General features: G+C 25.0%; 1 protein-coding gene across 1 annotated transcript in view; it reads right to left on the bottom strand.

The window, feature by feature from the left end:
• Window positions 1–21,410, bottom strand: part of LOC112601459 (potassium channel subfamily T member 2) — a 165,372-nt gene extending 143,962 nt beyond the window's left edge. The window contains exon 1 of the mRNA XM_025349100.1: window positions 20,914–21,410. The gene's annotated coding sequence lies outside the window, so the exon portion shown is untranslated. The remainder of the gene's footprint in view (window positions 1–20,913) is intronic.
• Window positions 21,411–25,397: the final 3,987 nt, after the last annotated feature.

A 25,397-nucleotide genomic window follows, 5' to 3' on the forward strand; every position in this document is an offset into this window, starting at 1 on the left:
GTAATCAAACAATTATAGATTAAGACTATGATATTAAATTATCAATAAAAAAAATAAAACAATAAATAATTTATATTCATGTATGGTTCATAAATTATCAAAAATTATTCATCGTCACACACTGTCTGTGTAAATGAATAAATAGTAATACGTATCAATGTGTATTACATTAGTAACAATACACTTGATTATATAATGGTTTTCATGCATAATGTAGGTAGATTTATGTAAGCCCTTTATAAATACATACAACCAAAAAGTAAAAATATGATGATGAAATGAACAAAATTATGAAATCGGAGTTAATTTTAAATTTAAATACAAAAGAACTGCGTACAAATTTGAAATTTTCACAAAATATTTTTATTAATATTTTAAAAACATGAAATAATTTTTAAAATATTTTTGCTAGTTTTATGCTATTTATAGATTTTTGATATTGTTGACATTTTTTAGTGTTTTTAGTGTTTTTTTTTTTTTTTTTTGATTTTGTATAGAAAAATTTAGTTTGCGAGTAAAAAAACTTAGGTTATAAAAAATACGATATTCCTCATAAATTTGGACCAAAAATTAAAAATTGCGCGTTATGTCATGTTCGTTTTTTATGAAAAATAAAAGTTTTATGACATATTAAAACAATTAAAACGTAACGATTCATCCTTAAATTACTATTGTTATTTTTTTATTAATAAAAAATAAAATAAATTAACATTCATAAAAGCTAAAATCACTAAAATGATCACTTTTTAAATTTTATTTCATGAGTACCTAATCTCAGATGGTAAAAAATTTTTACTAGATTCGATCAGATCACAGCTCTAAATTGGTTTTCTTCTTTAGTTTTAATTTAAATATAATAAATTAACATTGAACATTGAACATATTTACACTATATATTGATTATATATTAATATGATCATATTAATTTATAACTTAAAAGTTAATAACAGTATTACAGTAACAATTATAATCAAACATCTATGTATATAATATGATAAATGTAATTTATTTTTTGGCAAAAATTAATTACTTATAACTTTATAAATATATTCATGGTAATATAGGCTGAACAACTGTTTTTATCTAGAAATTTTTTTAATATGCAGTAATTTATAATCATATTAAAATTTAACATATTCAGTGACCTACGTAATAACCAGGTACACTGGACACCTGATAACGTACATCAGAGTTACTTTCTGGGTTTATTATTACTATTATTATTTATATCAGTTTTCTATTAAGATATATTACAATCATATACAATTGTATTTTTATAATTAAATAAAAATAGCAAATTGAAAGTGTTACTAATGGATGGCTGCTTTTCTCAAAAATTTCACGTATTATATATACATTTTATAATATATTTTTTTCTATAACTTCTATATAACTAATCTGTATCACATCTACTTATTGTTTTCAAGTGATATAGATTGTAAATTACACTTAAAAATACTAAAAAAATTAAATAATGTTGTTGTATACTTATATGAATTAAAAATATTCAGCAATATGTTTATTTATTTATTTGAGTTACTATCTATTAATTCTATTCACTAATAAATTATAACATTTTAATTATTTATTCAAAATAAAAACTCAGTAGACATAAAGTATAAAGAGTTACTCGCTTATTATTTTATTTTAACTTAAAAAAGACTAAATTATAGATCTTGCTGATTACTATTAATGCATTGTTCTACTATATTTCTACTAAAAATATGACGTAATTGTAATTATACATCAATTATGCGTATATTCATTTCGATTAAAGTATATTAATTTATAGAAATTAGAAACTAATAATTAAATTGATTACTAAAATGTATTTGTATTTATGATTTCCAGACCTATCATATATTTTTCTAGCTAATTTTATTGTCTAAAATCAATACAACCTAACACAGTATAGTGACTTTTGTGAACACGTGAGAATAAATTGAGGTAAGCAATTACTATTCAGCTTTGGGGAAAGCAAAACAGAGCACCAATACCCGTGCAGTACATGACCGGAGTTATTACAATTTATAGACAAACGACCGGAAAGTATGAATAATTTAAATATAATACTATGTATACATACAAACACACACACACACATACACTCATACACACACACATAATATATATATATATATATAAATATTGTACTATAATATACGAATGATTTATTCATGTTAATTATATTAATATGGAAATTATTGAGTAAGTATGATACAAAATATAATTCACCATTAGTTATTAGATAGAATAACTTGATGGGTTTATTATAATTGTTTTAAACATTTTCTTATAAGTTTAGGTTGCGTAAGTGCTCAATATGCCTAGGTTGAGAAATAATACCGAAAATAACATGCAATTCAATAAACATACCTACCTCGTAGACCATAAATTTGAAGTGAAACAGTATAGTATAGATGAATAGTTATATTGATTTCCTTTTTCAGGTCGTTTGGGAATTATTTATACGAGCTTATCGACGATCGGACGTCAAAGGGGTGTGCTCGGAAAAGACCACTTTCGGTCTAGTTCATCATAGTGCACGTGTGTTAAGTAAAAGTTTTCGTGTAACTAAGCCAATAGAAGCACATTAAAAAATGTCTTAGTTTTTCAATAATTGAAATAAGTAAATTATATTATATAACGCAGGATACAGATATCAAATTTCAATAATGTATATTTTATATGACTGTAAAAATGATATATATATATATATATAATTTTTATTTAAGACAAACAATTACATTTTTATTGGTAATACAAATATGTAAATTAACAAAATATTAAAAAATTAAAACAAATAATCAAAAAATAATTATATTATAACAGAATTGTGATATAAAAAAAAACTTATAATAATAATAAAACTTTTTGATACAAGCTAAAGATTTTTAAAATACTGCGTAAAGAAAGAAATGGATTTGTTTCGCAACAATATTTTTTTTACTTACTTTTCTAAGCACACTTTTGGTTTAAAAAGTAATCCAAAACTTAAAAGTAGTCCTATCTATCGATCAGAAATCGAGTCTAGTTGTTTCTTTTGAAAAATAATTTTTCGATTATCTAAGTAACTTTCCTGCGCTACTAGCTAAGGAAAACTACAAAAAGTTTTGAAGAAATAAAGAGATTTAAATAAGCGTGGTTATATAATAGCGAGAATTGCTCAGAATTGTTTTTCAAGTACGATAATTTATCAGTAGTTATAAAATTGATATCAAAATAAAAAACCAAAACCTTTGCATTAAAATATTGTATATTAAAATGTTTAATAATGTCCATTAGTACAAAACTGAAAAAAAATATATCTATTTAGAAAACCATTAGTTTTGATTTATAACTATAACTAAAATTCTTTGAACAAACATATATTTCATTGTTTTTCGTGGAAACTTATATACAAAAAATGGTAAAATAAATACTGGTAAAAATCTTTCTACAATAATCTTAAATAAAATCTATTGTTTTATAAATTGCATATATATATTATATAATAAAACAGTTGTTCAAAATATACATATTTAAATAATGATACATTTTATTTTTTTAAATAAATATTATAATAAAACTTTAAGTCTCAAGTTTTAAATTAAAGAAATGTTAATTTTATTAAAACTATAAACGTTAAAAAATATATTCGTAGAGAAGTTATTGAATTAAAAGCGATTTAAAAACTAAAAATGTATAATATAATTAATTTTCTCTAGACAACTTTTATAAGACAATTAGTTTATAAATTTTAATAATTTCTAGATCAAAAAGAATATGTAGTTAATGTAAAGTTAGCATCTTTTTTTTTTTATTTAAAAGTAACAAATATAAATATAAATTAATTTATTACTCTTTTCACCCAGAGCCATTTCTGTTCATAATATAATAATACTATTTACTATGCTTACTTTGAATCAATTAGAAATTGAATTATGCGTATATCTAAAATAGGTACACACTAAAATAAAAGAATGCTTAATAATTTTAAAATAATACAGGTAATTAATACATTTTTTTTTTATTTAAAATTCGATTTGGTATTATTAGTAAAATAAATTAAAAATCTAATAATTAAATCGATTTTAATTATTTTATTATAGTTATAATAACGTATTTTTTTATGAAAGGTTACTTATAATTTTTTACAGTATGTAAACATTTAATTAATGCATTCAACATTATTTCAAATAATTTCAGAAAAGTTTTTAGTCTTTCATTTTCATTATTCCAGTCGTAATACGTAGTTACTCAAATATAATATGACAGAACTCAAAATAGGTAATCCCAATAAAAATTTTCTCAAACTTTTTTTTTAAATATTTAAACTAAAAAGTATTTTAATTATTTAAGTATATTATGCTTCATTCGAAATAATTTTTAAATGTGATAATTTATCATTGCTTTTAAATTCAAACAAATAATATACAAATTTAAATGGTTCTTACGAAAGTGAAATGAAACAGGTGCCCACTCTAGGTACTTTTTGTATCTTATTCGTGAATCGTGTTAGTATAAATAGTGTTGAATATTTAAGTTAAAAGTTATTATGTAGTAAAAAAAATTAAACTCTGCTATTTGTGCAGGAGTCATAAATTTATTTCAGATTTTGTAATTTAAGTAAATGAAATCTATGTTGTCTGCAACCGATTTTGTTCTTATATTTTTAACAGCAATGATAAAGTTTGATTTTTTTTTAATAATTTCAACGAGTAAAATTAGTTATTTGGTCTGCCTTATTTTTATAAGAATTCGAGGAAATATAGTTAATTATATATTTTCCAGTAAATTATTTCAAAACATTTATGTGAATTTTATTCGTCTACCACTGGGCGTTATTTCTACATATAGCATCTATTTATGTTAAATAATAGAATATTATACAAGGAAAAAGTTTTTAATTAGTTTTTTAATGTAAATTAATACAAGTGTGTTCCTAATGATAAAATAAAGTATATCATAATACACTATACAATCGTGTGCATGAACTGACATGTGCAAGAAAAATAATATCATATAATTTTGATCATTATCATTATGTTAAAATTTAAAACTAACTTAAACGCGTATTGTTGTCGTTTAAATTTATTTTGTATAATTAGGTAAACAAAGTTTTAAATATTATTCATGACATTATATATTGCTTAAAAATAAATAAACTTTAAAATGTAATAAAACTATTAAGTTTAATTTAATTTTATTAGTTATTATACCTATCGTGGCAGACAGGTTTATACACGACTTATAAGACCGAAAAACTCAATAAAGAAAGGCAGAGTAAATTTTAGTTCTAGAGGTTTCAGGAAATTTAATTTAATTGATATAATATTAATCCTATAGAAAAATATTTTTAGTTTTTTACGTTTTATTTACTTACCGCCACTAGTTTCAAATAAATTACGTTGTAAAATTCAATTTTTTTATAAATCATTATTATTATTAATTTTTATTTAAATTTATGATTTTATTTTAATACCATTTATTTGACGTGTAGAATTTATATATTTGATAAATATAAGTTCAATAGGTCTCATTAGTTATTTACTTAAAAAAAAAAATAAAAAATATATTTTTACTAACGTAAATGGATATTTAATAGTAAAATTATAGTGTATTTAACTTTTCAAAGTCTGAATTCTATGAATAAAGCACGCAAATGTCGTTTCGTTGGTAAATTCGATACTGAAATATTTATAAGATATTATTTGTCATTTATTATATATTATTTACTGTGTACACGTTATTCTCGATAGAGAATCCATACCAAAAACTATGTGATTGTTTTTAAATTTATTTTGTATTTACTTTGTTGTAAATCGATGCTTAAAAGTGACAAATATCTATAGTAATACTACATCAGCATAATTATTAATGAAAACAATTGTTTTGACATTTCCAATACGTATAAAATACGTATAGTTTGACGTACAGCTGATATCAGGTAAGTACCTATTATCATAGTAAAAAAATAAATGGCTTTATAATGAATGTGGATTTTTTATTTTGTCTCGACAGAAATTTAATGACGTTTTCTAAGCTTTCAATAATAAACAAATTCTTTCTGATAATAAATACATTTTTAGTGCTCATTTTATGTCTGCTAGATGTTACAATTATTTTTATGCTGTAATGAATCAATTATTTTCACTTTTAGAAAGTGCTTCAAATTCAAATAAAATCAATAATAACAATACTTTTAATTGATTGTATTAATTATTCAAAAAATAACTATTTTAAATTTATTATTATTATTATTTTTTTTTTTTTTTAATGAATAATAAGTATCATGAAATAGTTAATTTAACAGATTTCATGAAATTAACCTAACAATAAATAATAAAATATGCATTATGTTAACAAATAATATATTATAGGTAGTTACAGTGAAGAAATATCCTGTTTCGCCATTTAAGGTTAGGTTAAGTTACCACTATCTCAATTTTACCACTGGTGTTTACTTGCCAAATTATTTTTGTTTAATATTTTTGTTTATTATTCATATATTATTTTTATGTTTATTTTTTATATTATTATAACAATTATTATGTAGTTGTAAATTATTGATTTGTGTGTTACGTAAATATAATGTATTATCAATAAAATATTAAAATAAAACTACATCTTAAAGTAAATTAATTTATTTATAACGATAAAAATTACTATCAATTTTCATAATAAATACTGCTAATTATATGTTTTATTATAAATTACAATGTAATAATCTAACTGATTAGTAATTTTATTTTGAACTATTTTTATTTATTATTTTGTAATAGGTGCTTAATTGTATATATACGCAGTTTTATGTTGAATTTTGTTGATTGAAAACTATTTTGTATACAAGAAAGTGAAATAAGAGCTCCTGAACTGGAAGAAGGAGATGATGTCAGAGTTCTTAACGGTGTGTATCAAAAAACTTGTACCACGGTTCACTACCTAGATATAATGAGAAAGTGATTACATTGAAAAATAACTTACATATATATTAACAAATCTATGTAAGTTTTTTTTTTTTTTTAATACAATTCTTTTAAAAAAATTAGAAAAATCAAATACTCTTGCTTTTTGGAAACACTTTACAATTAAATATATGATTTGTTGGTTAAAATAAAAAATCATCGAAATAACATGCAAAATAATTCTCAATTGTACAACGAAAAAATGACCTACAGTGATAATCTTACCTATAATCTTTACCTATACTCTTTAATTAGATATAGGTACACCAAACAATTAATTGTTACCTCGGTTGGGCTTAAGCATTCTCGAATTAAGTATCGAAGTATGTGAATATAGGTAAAAAAAATTGTATACAACTCCTAAAACAAATTGATGTGTTTATTTTAAATTGTGTGAATAGGTAGAAAAATAATTACTAATGTTCGCATTATTTATTATTTTTTTTTCTTTTTGGATGAGTTGATATTTTCAATATAAATGAAAACCTTAATTTATCATAGATATTAAAGCAATTTTATAAAAAAAAAAAATTATTACTCTTATAACTAGTTATTTTAAATTTTATATAACTATTGATAAAAATTGTATTAATTAATTTTTTTTTTAACCCTGTTCCTGATATATTTTTTTACTTCAACATTCTAAATATTTATTGAGTTGTAATATTATCAACAACTTTAATAAATCAGATATTTTTAATATATTATTACCTAAATAACTATATGAGGAGTACGATTTACATCGCGTTATAAAGGACCAAACAACGTTTTAAATTAACGATACAAGTCAGAAATCAAAGTTTTAAAGTCTGACACACCCATCTTGTGACCTTTTCTTGGGCTTTAGTTAAAATGTATTTTTTTTTAAATCACCATTTTTACTGAAATCGCAATAAAACACTGTCGTTGGTTTGACGTTTTATTCTATGTGTCGTTGATATATCAAAGTTTTATTGTCCCGAATTCCGAGCCTGCCATTTTCCACAAGTAACAGTGTACAAATCAACTTCATCAATAAATCATAAATCCATTAACAATTGCATATGTTCATAAAAAAAAAAAAAATAAAAAAAATAATGGAATTATAGAATTTATTTAATGATTTTTTTTTTCAAAATAAACTTACCAAAATGATATTAAGGCCTATTCTTTTAAGATGCCAAGAGAGGATTTTATGCCCACAATGACCTAATCCAATATGCTGAAGGACGTGATAATATTTCGTAACTGTTGTTCTATCATCGTTGTTCAGATGGAGTACACTTTACTCTGCGCGTAATATATAATATCCGGTCGAACAACAGAAATAATGATTGAATACCTCTTTCCTCTTCTATATTCATATAACTGATTACATTTTACTGGCGTTGTTCACGTCAAATTATTTACAGAACGTTGTAGAAAACTTTACATTCATTATGACCAATTTAATTATTTCCCTTGACTCTTGATATCTCACTCCCGTCACTATACGATAAAAATTAAATGTTCATCGAAGTTAACTATAATTTTTCAATGTATTTTTAATTCTTTACATTCATTACTTTTTATATGAATATTACGTTTTATAATAATGTTTTTTCCTTTTCATTAAACAATTCCATAATTTGTTTGACTGGGTTTTAAATACATACAACATAGAATGAAAAAAAAAAAGTACTCAGAAACAAGAATAATTTTATTTTAAAACTATCTAAAAAAAGATATTTTTTAAAGAAAAAAATATGTTCTGCTTTTATTTCTCTCTCGACGAAAGTATGATGCCTGAGGATAACATAAAACGGTAGGTATTGGTTCAGTTGGAACCCCCAAGGTAGATTTGATAAACCTCTAGAGAACATGAATTGATGCTCACTCGAATTTCGGCGGAATCCCGACCAATATTGATTCTAAAAACGCATTATACTTTACGAAATCGAAAACAATCTTATATATGATGAACTAAGTTTGTAAAAGCTATTACTTTGTAACACTCATTAATCTAAATGCATGTATTTAAATTTTATAAATCTGTATAGTTTGATTTATTTTAATTTAAAAAAATAATATATTTATCATCCATAACATTCAACATAAATTAGATAACGATGCATTCATTAAATTAATTTCTTTTTATAATTTGTAAGTGTTGTAATTTCTATTTTATATAGTATATCAAGTTAACGTAGGTAATTTTTATTATTCTTTTTTTTTTATTTTGAATATTTTATTTTATATATATATATATATATATATCACAAAACCCATTAACAAAATTGTATTTTTTAAATAATTGAAACATTATAACACAGTACGATAAAAATATTTGAAGATGTCATATTAAACGTTAAAAATAATAAAAATAATTTTCAATAAAATGTATTAGAAATTTTAAACGTAATAATTGTAAATCCATATTGAATAATATTCGAGAAAAAACCAATTTGATAACAGTTTTTTATGTAAATGTTGTGAAAATGCCTTTTTTAAAATATATTATTTATGTGCAAAAATATATCAACAAATATCGATATATTTTCATTAAAGGTCAGTTATAGATACTACAAACAATTTCAAATCAATACGTTTAGTATAAAAAATTAATACGTTACATCACGAAATGTTATAAATAAAAATATTAAATATAGGTAAAATAGAATTTCTTAAATGCGTGTAGTGTATATATGTATTATGTATTGTAACTTATTATTATACCTATACGCAATATATAAATATATGAAAATTATTATAGTCTAATGACTAATATCAGAAACCATGGACTTATCACGCAATTTCAGCAAATTACTATAATATCGTTTTACCTCATCATTCAATTTTTTACCACGGGACAATAATTAAGGGTGACCATCAATATTTCAATCGTTAAATATAATAATATGTTTTCGAAAATTAAACATGTAACTAACTAAATATTTTCGAACCATAAAATAGAATTATATAAAATAAAAATAAAAACGTGTTATAAATTAAATACGGTCGTCGATCGTATTAAATCACGGATTTTAATGCGAATATATTATATAAAAATTATAGAGAATCTTTAAAATATATTTAGATAATACTTCAATATCATAAAAAACTTTCTTTAAAAAAAATAAAAGTACTACACTAATATATTAAATACTGTATATGCAAGCCAATTACATTTTAAGCAACAAGTTGTACACAGTTTTATGGAAATAAAATCCGCCATTTACAAATTTCTAAAATTAAATTGTAAACTAGACCATAGCTTATCAAAGGCTATGATATGATTACTATTATTTAATTATTCTATATCGATTTTGTTAGGATTATAATATGTTTCTGTCTATTGAGTATCGATTTTAGTATAAGGTCAAGAGTTGATTCGTTCTAAAATAAACAATGGTCTTGGCTTATGTCATAATAAAACAATGAACCTACAACATGTCCACATGTTCTAATGTTCCATATGTTATTTTATATAAGACTGTAAATATTTGTATGTAAAAATAATCTTGATAGCTATGATATAAATTATGAAATAACAAATAATATCTACAAAATAAATACGTTATTATAAATGTTTTACTTTGGTATTAAAAAAGTTTTCTGTGATTTATTTATTTAGAACTGTACAAAAATATAATGAATTTAAATAATATTAAAACTATTATTTTTATTTTTAGACTGAATATTTAATATATTTTATTGAAATCTGTAAGTAAAAAAAAAACTGATATTAAATTAAATTTAAAAAATGTATAAGCTGTCAAGAATATCCAAATAAAATTTATAAAATACTTATTTATTAATTTTTTAGTAATAATCTATTGGTAATTGATGTATTTTTAAATTTTGAAGGATACATCGTGATTTATTAAAAAAAAAAAAAATAAATAAATATGATACATAAAATATTGTTAAAATGTATCCAGTTTCCACGAAAATATTTAGTGTGTTGTGATTGTGAATATTGACGACCACAGGATATAGGACAAACAAATATTATATTAAAATTATTATGTTACTACTCGCGATATATAAAAATCTTTAAAATATTTATACTTATTATCATAAAATATGCTAAATACTGTATTATTTTAAAATCTTCATGTTAATTAATATTGTATGACAAAAGCTCTATAGTTGAGTGCAGTAATTTATGTTAGCGTGATTGAAGCATTTTTGATGAACAATTAACTGTCAGAGTTACAAAACATGTATCTAAAAGACCCAAACTCATTACTTTTACGCATCATAAAACAAGTTTATAACAAAATAATTAAACCAAAATACCTTTTACATTATGCAATGTCTAATGGTGCAATAATATTTGATTTTAATTCATTGCTACTATGTTTATATAAAAGTTAAAATAATATTCCACTTTTTAAAATATACGATAATATTTTTATAAAGAATTAAATTTATTATTCATTTTTATTTAATTATCAGGATCCTTCGTAATTCTTTTAAAAATGTATTTTTAATAAATATTTTTTTATTGACGTAATATACATATTCAATTATCATAATTTATTATACACCTAATTTTGTCTAACTACCTACAATAATAAAACACTAAAACACAATGTCATTACTAAACATTCAAATTAGATATATAATTTTTCAAAAACCTATATAAAACGGATAAGGGTATTATAATGTTTTCATGTTATATTAATACTTATATAATTATGTAAATACTATTGAAAAACATACCCATTTTGCACTGTCAATCGTCGTCTTATGTAGTTTCAAATCCTAATCGAATATTATTGTACAAGCACACACTAAAATCTATTATAGGTGCTCACAAACAGCAAACTAACACGTTAAATGTCTATTGCACTTCCATAAGGTACCTACTAACTTATATAGTTATATACAGTCTAATATTAATCGTGATCAAATTTAATTGTTCCTTTCCATAGCTCAAATATGCCATACAGAGTGTTGGGAAATCGAAAGTATAAAATAAAAATATACAATTAAATACAATCAATAACTGAACAGCACTTATAGCTGAATTTCTTCGTTATACTTGAAGATATTATGAACTATTCGATTTTCAGAGTATTCACAGTCACCTTGTTGACGCGGTTATAAATAATATGATATTTTTCCAATAATGTCGTAAGGAAATGAAAATTATTTGTAACTCAAAAAAGTCAAAACGCATGCGTTGATCAAACAAATAAAAACCGACTTAGTATCACCCTGTATGGAAGTAGAAAGTAACGCAATGTGTAGAATAATGACAATTTATGTATAGTTTTATAATGTATTGTGTATGTGTAAGTATATTCTACGAAATAGGAACCGAGGACTTACAACGGATTTTACTTTCAAACGCTTTACACTGCCGTTGCTGTGCTGTCAACGTTGACTGTTGTGAATGAAAATTAGCTTGCCCTTGTTTTGTAGGATGCCGCGCGCCGGTTGAATATTATATTATGATATTGTGGCATTTCGCTACCACTATGATATATAATGAAAAACCTTCACCGACAGTTATGAAAAGAAATATTTTGTTATAGTATAATAACAATAATACAATACATTTTAAATAGACTCAAAGTAATCCTATACGTATATTAAAGTGTAAAGATTTATTCACAGTAATTTCTTCGTCTATAAATAAATAATTATAAGTCAGTGAAGTATTGCATACTTGAGTATCTTTCTTTATCTGTAATTTATGTTGTTTTATGTACTCTACTTACTGAGCATTTGTCACTCTAAGGGCTGTAAAGAAAGGCTAGTTTTCCATAGTAATTTATCTAATGCTCTTCAAAACAGAAACAATTAAACACTTAAATTATGATCATTTTAACAATAATAAAATATTTTGATTGCAGTTATATAACAATAAAATGCAATTGTGCTTCTCAACATTCATAAGTCATGAATGAAAAAAAAAAAATTATAAAATGTCAACAGAATTTCAGTAATAAGCAGTCTTTGTTATAGTTAATTACGTCATGGAATAACGAAGTTATTAGTTTAGAGATAACCGTTGAACGTCTTATGTGTTTACTATTAACTGAAATATTATATATATATTAAAGATAATGCTTGCCGTTTATTTAAGGTATCTACAGACAAAAATGGTACGTAATCGTTGCAAGGAAATCGCTAATGACAAACAGAACGATTATCTTTTAACTATTAATATATTTTTTTATAATATGATGTGTATATGCAATAAATAAATCTTAAGACACTTCGAAGTCTATACTTAATTTTTCTTTACATATTTTAATTTTTATAAAGAATAGCAATAAATGATTATCGTGTATTGGTTTTTGTTTTCAATCGTTTCGGGGAATTGTATGCGTAGACTTTTTAAACATATTTAATTTTAATTTTAAATGTAATACCCATTGAATCATGTTGAATTTGATTTAACAAACAGTAAATAAATACGTTAAAATTTTTTTTTTTAAATCAAATGATTACTTTCAGTTATAATTTAAACAAAATAGTAACACAATGTGATTAATAAAAAATAAAAAAACGAATGATTTTTTCATAAAAAATATTGAATATATAACATATATAATAATAAGTAAAACAAAAATAATTAAAGCTATAAATCTTATGTAACTCTATTGTCATTGGAGTAAATATTAAAAAAATAAATAGTTTATTGCTTAAAAATAAACTAAAATAACAAAGTATTTATCAATATTTGTTTTGATTAGATTTTCATGATCTTCAAGTAATGAAAAAGTGTATTTGTATATTATATTTTAATTTAGTTATTGATTTTGTGTTATATTTTAAATATAAACAATTTTTATTGGCTGTCAATTAAATAAATTAAGTTATGAACTATATAAATTATAAATTAAATATTATGTTTTGTCTTTTTTTAATAATAATACTCGATGCTTATGATAGTTAAGTATACTGTTTTTTAGTAACTAATGTATTACTATTTAAATGAAATTAATGCAAATCCACTTCAATATTGGATTAGAAATAAAATAGCAATTTGATGAATAATTGGTATAGTCTTAAACTTTCAAGGAATGGAAACGTAAATAAGTGTTAAAACTCAAGAATATCTACTGTGAGGTGAGGAAAGCAGTAGATATAGAAGTTAAGCTCCAAATTAAAGGCATGAGCTAGTAAATGGTTGTGTACCATCCCTAAGCCGGGCAAATGAGATATTATAAAACACCATGTAAGAGATTACAGTTAAGAAAACAAGGAGCCCGAGGAATAGCAGTCGTAATTAATTTATAGTTTATACCAACCAAATGAATTAAAGTTGACCGTTCGTCAGAGCTTGAACTATAAATTCTTGATCTTAATTATACACAGGGAAATACACCAAGCGTACTCAGTAATAGTTAATTTAATGATCTTCTGATTTCTGTAGTTCTTAAATAAGTACACTTAAGAACTTAAAAAACTCAGATTTCGTACACAATTTTATAAATGTCATGTAGCGTAAAAAACTCCATTTTTTTTTTAAATGTAAACCATTATTTTTGATTAAATTTGTTATACAGATGATTTTTTTTTTTAAATATAGATGTATATACATCAATTTTGAACGTAAATTTTCTTAATAATAAATCTATTATGTCTAATAGAGTATTATAGTTTATCTATATACATATACGAGACCGCCTCTATTCACTCATCAACGCCCAGACCAAACCGCTGAGTCTAAAGACTTGAAATTTTGTGCAGAGGTTATAGATTCTTTGAGCAATGTAGGGGCGCACTAAGAAATGATTTTTCAAAATTCGACTTCTAATAGGGTAAAAAGGTTTTTTTTTAAAAATTTATATAGATTTTATATAGTTATATAATATGTATTTTTTTTCGATTGTTAATTGCTATATAAAACTGGTATTAATAAAACTAGTCGCAAGTAATCGGCGATCCGTGATTGCAACACAATAGGTACCGACGGTGGATGATCAAAATCCAAAGATAATGTGAATGGTGAAAACATGCTGCGTTCAAGTAATGTCGATCGTCAGTCCTAATTTGATAGTGCTATAACAATTAACACACACACACAATTAAATTATAAATTTTAGGTAATATTAGCATTATAAATACAATTAAATTAAACACGAACACACAGCCTACGAAAATGTCAAAAAAAGAAACCAATACACGGGCAACGTCGTGTCGGGACAGCTAGTAATATGTTTATAAGATGCAGGTGCTCTGGTACATTGAAAAGTATAGTAATAATTGTAAATTTATTAACATTTAATAATATCTGAGTGTAATAAGTACTAGTCTACATTTTACATGTTATATTTTATGGTTTTTACTAAGTATTATCCTCGGTACATAAACATTAAAACATAAAAGCTACTCCTTCAAATATAATTTTATATATGTTAATGATAAAAAAAAATCATCAGATTCATAATTAATAAATAAAAAGGAGTGGTATTTATTTGAGAAAAATAAAAAGTTTGAATTCACACAAAATTATATTTAAATTAAGTAAAACATTTTAAGAATTTGAAAATATGGTATTATTTAAAATTTCCAAACATTTGAATGTATATAAATACATCATCAAAGTATAAAATATAAATGAATATCTTGGCGAATCACCCTATATAGTCTACATGTAAAGATTTTATCACCAAAGTCTAAAAACTTAAACCTACTGATTTTGAATATTTTTGGGCAAAAGACCAGTTTTTAATTTTTTATTAATGACTTAGTGTGATTCATAGAAATTATACGATTATTTAATTGTATAATAATTATTGATTACTGATTTACCAACTTAAAATTATCATCGATGATTTTTTTAACAAAAAAAAATGTACTTATAACGTTTAAAAGAACCAAAATTTTACTTAAGGTTTCTATCGAAGTTCAAATAAAATTTAAAAATAATACTGATAAGAAAATACAAACTTATAAAATGTTAATGTTTTAACACACTAGCATTTAACGAAGAAAATATAGTCAAACATTATTTTTCAGCGTTTTCAAAACATTTGTAGATGTTGCAGTTTACATCATGTATTTTATTAAACAAACAATGTATAATACACACATTTGTATAATTCAATTTTCCTCCAATGCAATATGTCCTATAAATATCTTGAAAAAATTATAATATGAACATTGAGTTTTCAAATTTAGCATACCTATATAAATATAAAATAAACTAGTATGAATATCTGTACAAATCTTCTTAAATCAATATGATTATTATATATATATATATATATATATATACTCCAAGTATATAATTGAAAAGAAAATTATTTTATATGATTGTACATAAGAGTCCTTGATATATACGACGTGCAGTGAATGCGAATGCTTGACACATCTCATTATACGAATACTTCCGGTCAACGATCTTTATTAGCGAGCGAGAACTGAGAAACGCTGGAAAATAGAAAATAACGTATACCAACAGATACATCAGATGAAAATAAGGAAACAACTGTAAAGAAACACGTATTTTCAGACGCTTTCTCCGTGTTTATACTTTAATACCCGTGTTAAAAAATACGTCACAAACACATAACATTGTCACACTGTCGTCCCGTGGCTATTCTGTCAAAAAACGATTGTATTAAACTTTCACATCTGCTAAGGTATACTTAAAGGCTATACTTATGATCAGGTATTTGAAAACTCGAAAGACCGTATTTATGATTTCACTGTATTTTAACACTCGTTTTAGATTAGATAATGATAAAATATTTTAATTAAACAAGTAATCAATCGAACTATTTGATTATCCAAAAAAAAAATATATATACTTTAGTACTTTATCAATAAGTAGATAATATTATTGGACATCGAATGTCATTAAAGAAGATAACGTTAAGAAAATAATAATAGAGTATTATTTAACTGTTATTTTAAAAATCATTACATCGTAAAAGTATTGTGTTGTTTAAAGTGAAAATACAAAAAAAAAAAATGTTATCTTTGACTTTTGGTTCCCTGAAATCGAAATCAAGATGTATATAAAAAAAAAATATAAACTCGTAAATCTTAATAAATTAATTGAATGTCCAATACAATTTGACATCGAGAGTGGTGTAGTAGTGTAGAGATAAGATTAATCCTGAAAAAAAAACACCTATCTGTCCGAGTTAATAAATATTACTAGACTATAGGGGTTTATTCAGAGAGAGTACTAAGCGAATCGGAGAGAATATTAACACAAAACAAAACAATTAATTGCCAACAGTTAACTCTCAAATTTATTAAATAAATTAACCCTAAACATTTTTTTTTTCATTTAACAGTTTTTAAAAATGTAATTAAAAGTTAAATCATTTAAAAAAACATATATATTATAAATGATTAGTCGTTGGTTGTTTAGATTTAGTTGCTGATATTAAATGAAATCGAGCTAAAGTTCAAGAAAAGTTTGTTGTTTTTAATTGGCTCTAGACTTTACTTTTTCAAAAAATAACTAATATTTTCATACATGAAAACAATTGAAAAACTTGCTCGTTTTATGTAGTAATTTATTATTCTATTAATAATATGTTCGGTTAAACTGTTTTATGATACAGTAATATTATTAGTTGTTATTACCTTCAGTTTCTTCTTAGTATTGTTTAAAATTGCAGTATTCAATTAGAAAGTATTACTTCTGAGAACTTTAAAATATATTTTAAAGACCTTAAACTTATAAATTAAAAAAAGTATAAATTTTAAACTATCAAATAATTAGATTATTTTGAAAATTTTGAAACTTCAAACGCTTACAAAAAACAAATTGTACTCATTTAAATATTTAAATTAATAAAATCTTACGTGAGATTCTTAATATATTCATTTTTACAGTTTTTAATCTCCACAGTTATTCATTTTTGAATAGCACCAAAAATAATCAAAATCGATTTTAAAAACAACTTTTTGTTGTTCCCTTATATTTTTTTTCTTGATTATTTTGAAAATTACTGAAAATTTATTACTCTTTATCTTCTCCTTCCTCAAAAATACCAACTAAAACCAATTTTTTAACATGAACCGACCTTAAATATAAAATTGAAAATTTTTAATGCTCCTAGTGGTAACATAAAACACAAGAAAAACAAAACATTCATCTTTGTAAGTCTAATACATTAATAACTCTTTTCAAAATTTAAATTACATGAATATAATATAGGATGATTTTTCACTAAATTCAATAAACAATAAATTATATGCAAAATGACAATGTTAAGTACTTCTTAAACCATTAAATTTCAAAAATTAAACCCGAAAAAATAAAAACTGAGAATGATCATTGAATTATTAAGTAGAATAATATTATAATATAAATATTGTGAAACATAATATTAAATCATAAAAATTTTAAAGTTTATTTAAATTATTCAAATAATATTTTTTACAAGGGTGAGAATACAGAGTTTTCACTAACTCAATTTTATCGATTTTTTTGTATAAATTACAAGATGGGGTTTTATCGATAACAAGTAAACATCAAGCATCTTATATTTTTTATAGGTGCTTATCTCTTATGGTTTTTAATTAAATGAAGAAATTTGAATACTTAGTTACATTGTTATCTGATTAAAGATAACATTTAAATCATTTTTTCATTATATATTTCTAAAGGAAGATAATGTAATGTGATACTAAGAAATTTAATGATACAAAAAATCATAAATATAATGTAGTTTCCGTTAAAATATTTTATACTATTAACTTAAGATCAAAACCAATTCTTGATTATTAAAAATTAATTAACTTTCAAACTTATATAGAAATGAGACACTTCTTTTATATTCTATGTTTAACTTGATTGGTGAATATTATGTTTTATTTTCCTTGTATAAATATATAATTGCTTAACTATACTAAAATTAATAAACCGAACATTAATTTTTGTTCGTTGATTTTATAAATTACCGGTTTTAATATAATGTGTTATTCAAAGTAATTATCTAAAAATAGAATTACTATCTATACGAGTTAATAAGGATTTAAATCTTGTGTCATGTTAATACTATCAAGGTTAATTAATTTATAATCTATAATGAACCCCTTATTATTACTGTGAAATTTGTAATGTTGTTACACTTTAATAGGATCTATTTAAATGTGCTTATAGTTTCAGATATATATATATATATATATATATATTGAAAAATAACCGTATTTAACACTATTTTGCACTTAAAGGATTTAATTAATTATTAACTATTTGAAAAGTCAATTTATAAAATTGATATAAAAACATTTAAACATTTAAAGACAGTTTAAAAAGTTTTATCATTTAAATATACAAATAAATAAAGTATTAAATCTCACTTATAATAATGCAATCAAAGTTAATGACTTTTAAAATATAACAGTTTAATCTAATTACCTACGTGAAACTATCTATTTTTTTGAAAAAGGTATTTTTAAAGTTCAGTAAAATATTAATTGAAATAGAGTACATAGACTTAACATTTTGAGATCTGATTAATTGTATTATAGTTTAAATGGGCGCAATAACTATTGTAAGGAAGAACATATTTTGTTACAAAAATATAAGCATTTAATAGTTGTACTGTAAAATTTAAGGTCCCAACTTATAACAATGTTGTTGCATCATAATGTTTAAAGTCAAAACAACCTCAATATGGTTTAACATTTCGAGAAAACCATTAAAACTGTTATTGTTTTGAATTCGTTATTACCAGAGCAATGGACAAAAAAGCGTTTTCCAATCGATCGTAAAACGATAAAGGAATTTTCGTCAACTTCACGGATGAACGATATTTATAATTGTTAATAATTTTACGTCATAAATTTTTATGCTATAAAAACGTTCGTATGGTCGATCGATCGATTTCCCTTAATCGTTACATGTATTACATATTATTATTATTATTTTATCGTTGTATATTTCTAAATGATGTTTTCCACTTCAATTTTATCAAAATTGTCATCACTACAATATTTTTAAGCATCTGCAGACATTTTTTACGAAAGGCAAAGGAGCCTTCATAAAATGCGTGAAAAAGGCACTAAGACAAAGTAGGGTGCTAGGAGACTACCTCACTAGAACCTATTTTATCGCGTCAACCTAAAACCATAAAAAGTGGTCGTATTTAGAAGTACAAAAATATTCATAGTTTTACAATCGTATTGTTTTTTATCATTATGATCATTATTATACTAATTATTTTAAATATTATGATATGATAACTTCAATTATAGGTAAGTAGTTATTATCTCTAAATAAATTTTATTCTGGTGGCGTCTATATACGTACCTACACACTTCATTATTAATTATAAACGTATCCATAAAATGTTTAAACGTAAATTTTGGTATTTATCTTAGAATCTATTAGCGCGTTGCTAATTTCAAGTAATATTAATCGTATATTTAGCCATGTATCCTCCAATGCCGTTCGATTGTTCGACGCATAAGAGTCTGACTATACGTTAGGATGACCATACATTCCGCTTAAAACGGTATTGTCCCTTTTTTGATCATCATGTCCCGTTGTCCCGACAAACACTGATTGAGGCGCATTTTATTCCGTTTTTAAAAAATGGTATCGTTTTAACCCCGTTATTTCCGTATTATTAAATAATGTGTGTAAAAAAATATGAAACAATTTTAAAAAGAGAAATCTATTATAATTATTATTTTATTATTTTGATAAATCGTAACTTAAATGTAACTGGAAAAAATAAAAAATCATCATATTAACGAGAAATTGCTTGTCCCGTTTTTTTTATTTTTATAAAAATGGCCACCCTACTGTACGTGTACAGTGTACTTTATCTTCTGTGATCGTAAAAAGCTCACGACCACTCAAACCGACCCCCCCCCGCGGTCTTCCAGCGGACTTCTTCTCGCAGCCAAAACCGCGCGCGGCGGGAACGCACGAAAAATACGATCGTTTTCCGGCGAACGTCCGTCGGGAACGCGCCCGGACCGGATATATCGCCGCGGCGTACACCGACCGGTGACGGTCGCATAACAAAGATACCTACGGTCGCAGCTGGCTGTGTATTTGTCTTACCTGTGTCGTGCGTAGTGGGCTACACGGCGATTGCGGGCGATCGCGCCGACATCCGGTCGTCCCGGTTCAACGGGCGATCATGCCGCGCGCGGGATAGGTTCGACACTGGCGGCGAAACAGCAGACGGACTCGGGCCGGACACGGAACGGACGACGCGCGTTATGATCGATGCCGTGTCTGTGTCGGTGTCGGTCTCGTCCGTCGTCGACGACGACGACGACGGCGGCGACGGGATGAGGTGTAGGAGGAAAAGGACGGACGATGGGATACGAAACGGAAACGGCGACGACGAAACGGTCACGGCGGTGGAAGCGAAACAAAAACGTACGTCGTCGCGTTATTATCGTATGGCATTATTACGCGATTTCACGTCGGGTCGTGTACTCCGCCGTGCAATATAATATAATATTATAATATTGTACAGAGTCGTTCAATTTATTTATATTCTCACGGCGATGCGCGGCCACATGGTACGCGTCGCGACCGGCTTGGCGAATAAGGAGAGACCGCACAGCGCGGCAGTCAGCGGGTTTCTCACGTGTTCCGGGGGTAGCACGTTAGTAACAAACCACGCCGGGGCGAAGCACGCCGGCGGAGGTTTTTCGCGTAAACGCGCCCGATCGGACGTGGCAAACGTTTTACCGTTGCGATCACCACCGCCGCCACCGCCACCGCGGCTGTCGTTCGAAAAACCCGTAACGTCCTCCTCATAAAATACGCGTACTCTTTCGGGGGAGGAAAATTTCTACTGCGTCGGAGGACAACAATGAAAAAAAAAAAACGATAATAACCACTAACGACGGCTTTAATAAAACGCTACGTTGACTTGTCGATTTGCAATAATAATTCGGTCCCTTTTTACTGTACACGACGAATCTTTGTTTAACCCCCTGTACGCATCAAACGAGAGGTAATATACGTGTGTGTGTGTGTGTGTGTACGCTATATGCGTTGTCGTGTCGAGTTTGTTTTCGGGAAATGGCGAAACCCCAAAGCCTGTTCAGTGTACACGCGAAAACGAGAAGGATGGCAAAAAATGTAATTGCTTGAAATAGGTATCGAAATCACGACCAACTATTAAATACTGTTCGACGGCCGCGGGTTTAGGAGCTCAAAATTCCGAACTCCTTACTTACGCGTATTACACTTAGAATAGTATATTGTACGACTAACGTTCGGTTTTCTGAATTCAAGTCGTTTAAACCTGCAGATCGGTGACAGTTGGGGATAGATCGACGTGTAAACAGTAAACGCCAAAAATAATACTTTATCGTCATGACCCATTTTACAATGCCATTAAATAATAATGGGCTAATAATATGTCGCACTAAAAACTGTAAAAAAACACCATGAAAGTCGTGTTCACAGTATACTATTTACAATGAATATTTGTCGACTTTTTCATTTTATTCGAAAAAAAATAATACATTTTTACAATGATATTTTACTGTATTCTAATTTAAAATCAAATGTAATAAAATATTTTATGCATGTTTTTGTCATAACTTTTAATGAATTATGTAGTTATTACGAGATTTGTTTTTGAATTCCCGTCGCTCTCAGTAATAATATGCCGTATCATCTCGTAAAATGTAAATAAAAAATGATATTATTATTGTGCATACTATATAGTAGACAGCAACTTAGTGTATTTTAATATATAATATACATATTAAATACAAAACTTCACTGCTTAATATTATCAATTTATCTTTGAAAATAATATATTATGTATAGTATACTTACTTAAAAAAACTCGGGATTTAAATTCAAGTAAAAAGTGTCATTATAAATAAAAAGTAATTCTCATATTATTATTAAATTATAAACATAATATAATTTATTTATACATTTTAAAAGTTGTAAGGAAAAATTTTTTTTTAAATACTTAATCTTAGTATACCTACATTTGTAATATAATAGTACCTACATGGTAAATGAGCACGCTCATACTTTGGAATCAACATTTACCGGTGATGTACACATATTGGTGATAAACTTAATTTCGACAAACTATATCAGGGATGGGCAATTCAAAATTACTAGAGGGCCGAATTTTAGAAAACATAAAATCTGGCGATTCAAAGTATAGAATGCAAAAAAAAAAAAGTCATTTAAAATATGCATTTTAATAAGCATATATTTTGTTTGTAATGTGATATTTTGGCTGTAGCCCATAAGTGTAAAATATGACCTAAACATAACACAAAAGCGTTAAAATAAATATTCCATAAGCGCGAAAAAAAATACCTTTTTAACAAACCATAAGCGTAAATAAATTTTACAAAAATAAAATGTATTTTATTAAAATAATATAGTGATTATCTGATAACATACAATTTAAAAAATTTCACTCGAATTTTCAATATATTTCAATTAAAAATAAATCGAAAGTCGTATAATAATCTAAATAGTTATAATGTATATTAAATATCAAGTCGAATACCATTTGATAGTTTTTACTTTATATATATTATATACTTTATTATATTACATGGTTATCTTAAATGATTATCAACCCTCACCACGTAATTCGTTGCGATAAAATAGGATTCGATAATAATTTATACTAAATTTTAACTGAATTTGATCACTTTTGATGTATTTTTGAATTATAAAATATTATATATTTAATTAAAATTAATAATTGAATTTAATAATAAATGATAATTTTAAAATTAAACTTATAGCATAACGAGTACAATACTTATTTTTTCTCTTTTATCCCACCGCTAAGGTGCAAAAACGCAAATTGAATTTGGGATTTTGATTTATCGAAAAAAAAAAATAGAAGATTTGTGTTTTTGGGTTTTACCGGAATTTTAACTTTAAAATTGTATGATATAATTTTAAAAAATAGCACGGGCCAGACAAAAAAGACTCGAGGGGCCGCCAATTTCCCAGTCCTGAACTATATGATTTAAATATTTATTTGATAATATGTTTATTGTACCTACCTAAGTAGAATAGTCCATCAGCTCAAAACATTTAATACTATTAAGTATACCTCAAAACCTCATACTCAATGCTAATACGCAAATAACGATTGACATCAATGGAAATGCAATAGCTCCCCACACTAATAACACTAATAAATACTAAGAGAGTAGTAGAATTATTTTATCTAGACTGTAATTTGTTTTTAACTAGCTACGATATAGTTTTCATAAAAATGTGAGTATGTCCATTTAGTTTTTATTAATTATATAACGATAGTGTGTTTAACATTGTCTCCGGGCTAATTTGAAAATATTTTATTCTGTTGAAAGGATTCGGAAACTTCGTTATTACTACTCTACATTGTCGTTGATTTATCAATAATTGCCATTTTTGATTGGTGTCTGCGAAGTAATGAGTTTCTTTATTAAATTGATGCATCTTATGTTGGCTTCTTTAATAATAAATTGGAGTTTCTACCTCTTCCAATGGTATATTTTTAATGCCTTTGTAATTTTAAATGTTTTTACTAAAGTTTGAATTAGTGGGTGTATCCGATTTATTTAAACTAAAAACAAGCAACCAAGTTTTTCGAAATAAAATATTTCTTAAGTGTTGCTTTGTTCAAATTTACTGCTATTGAAGTATCAGACTTGCCATACTAATATTTTTTTATCGGATTAAATTCTTTGAGATGTGGTTGGGAATGATGAACATTTATTTTAATAGAAAATTTTCAATCGTTAAGATCAATAATGGAAGCCTTCGTTTAACTGCTTTGAAAGCTATAATCTTATTCCATAGTCTTATCTCATGCTTCTTTCATAGACATTAATTTATTTCTATTTCGTACCCATTACAGCAAGTCTACTGCATTTTTTACATATTGTGTAGTTATGGAGCAGAGTAAGGTGATAGTATTTAATTTATAAAACGGATAATGGTAAAAGTAATCTGCAGTGAATATTCTTATTCAAATATTATTCTAATTTTATTGCAATTCACTTTTATCAAAAAATATTAATACGAAAAGGGAATAACTGAAAATAGCTATCTTGAGCAAAGAAGAAGTATAAAGCAGAGCCTTATGGAGGTTCAAGGATAAGGGTGGAGAACCTTAAATAGTTGTATAGAAAATGTTAATATTCTTTTTCTATAGAAATACAGAATTTATAAATTTAAATTTTTGCTGGTTTTGTATAATATAACGTATTTTTATTTAGTTTTGATATGTCTGTGTATCTAGTTTATTAATTTTCTGATTTATTTTGTTTTGCTTTGATATTTATACTAGTACTTTTAAAATTATTTTATTTTTTTTGAGAAAAAAAAACAGATTATTTAATAATATACATATATACCGAATAATAATTTATACGATTTTAGATATTTTATCTCCTGTAAATTATTCCGTTATCCGTAAAAACAACAAATTTTATACATTAATAATAATTTATTATTTTTCTATCTTTAATTCTATGAATTTTAAATTTACGGGTTAATATTTTATTTTAATATGTATATTATGTTAAATTGCTAAATTGTTA

The sequence above is a fragment of the Melanaphis sacchari genome, unplaced genomic scaffold (genome assembly GCF_002803265.2).
Source record: "Melanaphis sacchari strain LSU unplaced genomic scaffold, SCAv2.0 Contig78_pilon_pilon, whole genome shotgun sequence".
NCBI classification, from domain to species: domain Eukaryota; kingdom Metazoa; phylum Arthropoda; class Insecta; order Hemiptera; family Aphididae; genus Melanaphis; species Melanaphis sacchari.